The 4,034-nt window shown below is 45.8% G+C and overlaps 1 protein-coding gene across 1 annotated transcript in view; it reads right to left on the bottom strand.

The window, feature by feature from the left end:
- DARS (aspartyl-tRNA synthetase) overlaps positions 1–4,034 on the bottom strand; it is a 122,733-nt gene that overhangs the window by 57,499 nt on the left and 61,200 nt on the right. The gene's annotated exons all lie outside the window — the stretch shown is intronic.

Below are 4,034 nucleotides of genomic sequence, written 5' to 3'. Positions count from 1 at the left end.
CCCTCCCCCCCCCATACCCCTGCCCAACCCCAAACGTACCAGCTGGAGGCAGCTGTGTCAGCTGCCTGTTTAGTCTATAGCCGAATCTTTTCTGAATTGATCTGGAGCTTTTAATTAGTCTCCCGATTCGATTTAGGATTCAGAGATTCAGTCCCCGAATCAGGCTAAATCTCCTCTGAATCGAATCGGCTATTGAAACTTCGCAAAGCCCTATTAAGCACTAATACTTCTGTCTGGGAATTTTATTTATTTTCCTTTAACAGAAAGATGAATCTGTTTTGCTTGTAACCGAGTGAGGTAGTAACATATCACAGAGGCAGGCATCTTTTAAGGACAGATTTCAAAGCAGGATGCATATGTTGCAGTCTGCTAAGTATAAAAGAGTGACATTATGTTAAGAACAGAATTGAACAGGCACACGTTTTGTTTGTGCTTTTGCTAGTGATACCAAATGAGAAGCCTCTTTCAGCTACAACATGCTAACATTATGATTGTATGCATTTACTTTCAGAAAAAACACATTTCTTTGCAAACTGAGAGAACAGTAGCTTTCTGAGGCAAAGCATCTGAGTACTTGGACACAAAAAAGGTTTGGTTAGGTTTGATTTCTTGACCTGTCGTCACTTTTGCGATTCACTTTCTTCTGTGATAAGTATATGAGAACATAACACACTCTTGGACTTCAGAACCCAATGTGCATCATGTACAGAGCATCTTCAACCTATATATAATAAATACAGCATGGAAAGAGTTTGCTGCTCTAATTAGCCTATTTTCAGATACAGATGAATTGTCCTCTAACTGCTCATTTAAATCTAGAAGGGGGCACCTTCATTAAAATATTTCTATCGTGTCTTTTTTTTGTTACAGTTATCCTGTCTGGACTAAGAAAAAGTTAATTTTCCCTTTGTCCCAGAAGGCTGTCTTTGATTAAAAGCAGTAAGTTAAGAGTTATACTGAGAAGCAGTTTCATTCTGGACACTACTGACCCACATTAATTTCATTACCATTTTTCTGGAAAAAAATCATCTCAAAATGACGGCTAGTCTTAGAGCATATGCCTGAGGTTGTGCTTATTTTGTTCAGTGCTGGATCTCCCCAATGATATAGTGAAAATGAGAGTCACTAAGTCAGCGCCTCCACTTGGTGAAGAAGAGAGATAGGGAGCTAAGCTTTATATTATCCTGCTATCTTCTAAGCAGTCAGTCAAAAGACAGGATGTGAAATTAGAAGTGTATATACAGTGTTTTGAGCTAAATGTTTCCTTGAAGTTTAGATTTTTCATCTGTTTTTTTGTACCATACGTGCACTGGCCTGCAATGTCACTCTCAAAGCATAACACAAGTAGTTTCCTTCTACATACCAAATGACGTACAGTGGCTAACATAGAAAGGATTTCTGCCATCTGTAAGAATGTAAAAAATACCAATTACAGCAACTGAGCCTTGAAGATGTGCGCCCTCTCACTGTTCCTACTTTACCTGTTTAATTTTCTCTGCTGGCTCTTAGTCCTTTAAAGTGATATTATAGAAGACTATGGCTGTGTAAACACATTCAAATCATCCAGGGCAACTCTCCTCCCAGGGTCGCTTTCCTGAGACAAAAACTGACCCCTACACAAGTTCAGACAGAACAGCAAAGAGCCTGTATATGGATGTTGTGCTGCCCAGGATTCCCTAGAGCAGTAGTTCTCAACCTTTTTTGTACCAGGACCCATTTGTAAACATCAATGGCCAGTCCCAACCCAGTGACCCTCACTCCTGACTCGCTGCCCCTGCCCTCCCTCCCCCGTGTGGCATAGGGGGTGGGCGTGTGGGGCAGGAGAGACCCCAAGTAGCCCCTTGCAGGCTGGAACTCTACCAGCCTACAAAGGAAAACCCATGGTTTGCCATATTTTAAAGTTTGTTGATCCATTGTTTTTTTTAAGTTTGTTCATGACCCTTTCATATATTCTTGCAATCCACTTTTGAGTCATGACCCATGGGTTGAGAAATGCTGCCCTAGAGAATGCAGCCCAGAGCTTTTTGGGGTTTTAAATTTTGAGGTTTTTTTTTTTATGTGAAGGTAGGCAGAGATTTTCAGGGTCACAGATGGTAGGGGGCAAGATCTGTGTTGTGTGAAGCAGAGTCCTCTAGGCTCTCCCCTCTCCCATGTTGTGCTGGAGTCCAGCTAAGGCTGTGCAAGGAGTATGTTTGTATGCTTCCCGGCACCCAAGGACTGCAGAGTGATTCAGGCAGGGAACAAGCCAGAAGCAGAACATGCCCCTTAAGTGCTTCTGCATTGGGTTTTTCCAGCCATAAGCACCCAAGGGGCACGTTCTGCTCTCTGCTTGGCTGGGACTGACGCACGCTCTCCCTCCCCCACGGGAGGAGGAGAAAATCAATGCACACTGGAATTGCAAAGGACAGCTCTGTCTGTACAGAAGTTGTCTCCTGACAGATATTCTCCATGGAGAAAAACTATGAACTTCTGGGCTAGGGACAGAAGTTACACAAACTGGTTTAAACCTGTAACAGAACAGAAGTTCAGTGCACATAAACTAGTTTCAAAATGGCTGAAACTGGTTTAAGATAAACCTGGCTAAAGGCAGTATCAGACTTAAACTTAGGTCAAACTGGTTTATGGAACTTCTGTCCCAGACCCCTTCTTGCTTCAAGTTAAATCACAACCCCCCAGGCTTCCCAGGATGCTTTACAGCCTTGGGCCGTGCTGTGCTATCTGCTCCAGCAGAGCTGGGTTGGCCCTGTCCCTCTGCTCTCTAGCCAGAGCAGTGAGGGCTGGCTGACAAGGGGATGGGGGGTGGGAAACTCGGCTGGGGGGACAGCCTGTCAGGTGCAGAGCAGCCCTTGCCAGACTTTCCCCTGCTGGAGTGGAGGGGGTGGGGGCATGGGCCAGCAGACACAAGGAGGGGAGAAAAAGAGGTTTAAATCCCCTCCATGGCCCACAGGACCCCAGCCCAGATCTGCATGGTGGGGCTGCCATGCTTCTCTGGCCCCTGTGCCCCCCGCTCTGCTCACTGCTCGAGTGGGGGAGAGGGCAGCCCCTGCCAGGGTTTTCTCTCTCTCTCCCCAATCAAGTGGAGAGCAGGGGGCATTAGCCACACCCCAGCCAGGGCTAGCAGGGTGAGGCAGGGACGGTGAGGTTTAATACCCTCCATTCCTCCCTCCCTCCCTTGTCCCACTGGCACTGGCATGGGACCCCAGCAGCAGCCCCTCCCAGACCCACTTGGTGCTTGCATGGCGGGAGCAGGGGGCATGGTCAGACATGGGTCGCAAACTTGGGTTGTCAAATACTTTTGATTTTGCTTAAACGCTCGTTTCGCTTAACGCTCGTTTTTTCAGGAATCAATTAAGAATGCTAAGCGGGAGTTCCTGTACACCATTTGTGCATTAAGTTACCGTAGCAGCCATGCCCAGTTAGGATCTGATTTAGAGCCTTCCGTGTTTTTTTGCAGAAGGTCAAAACCAGGAGGCTTTACTGTTGGGTCAAAATAGATGCTTATTCTGAAAAGTGGTTTCATTCCAGGTTTTCCTCCAAGATACTACGCTATCATGTCCTACAAGGGCTTGTAAATGTATCCACAAAGGTATCTGGGAGACCAACCGGTGAGCTGGAAGTTCTTCAAAATCTCTATGGAAAGGAAGGTCTGGGCTCTGTATGTTGCTTCATTGAGGCGAATGTTTGGAGGAACAACATTGGCCAACACTGGTAACCACTTAATTGGTGTAGATTTCAGGGTTCCGGTGGTAGTATGCATCGCAGAATTTAATTGGACATCCGCACATTTGGTATGAGTGCTAACAGCTCAGACAGGTGCACAGTAGCCATTGAGAAGACCAGTGCCTTAGCAGTGATGTGGAGTACTTCTGCAGTTGTACCCCAGCTTGTTCCAGCAAGTTTGCACACTATGTTCACCTGACTCTTAATCTTTGCAGCTACTTTTTCGAAGACAATTACAAAAGGTTACAGTGCGGTCGATCATCACACTTAGGTAGGATGGAGTTGGATCATGTTGTAATTTTTCTCCGCAAAAA

This window comes from Gavialis gangeticus, unplaced genomic scaffold, assembly GCF_001723915.1.
Source record: "Gavialis gangeticus isolate Ggan-Ray unplaced genomic scaffold, GavGan_comp1, whole genome shotgun sequence".
NCBI classification, from domain to species: Eukaryota; Metazoa; Chordata; order Crocodylia; family Gavialidae; genus Gavialis; species Gavialis gangeticus.
The sequence above is the reverse complement of the archived record's forward strand: the minus strand, read 5'-3'. Positions and strand labels throughout refer to the sequence as shown.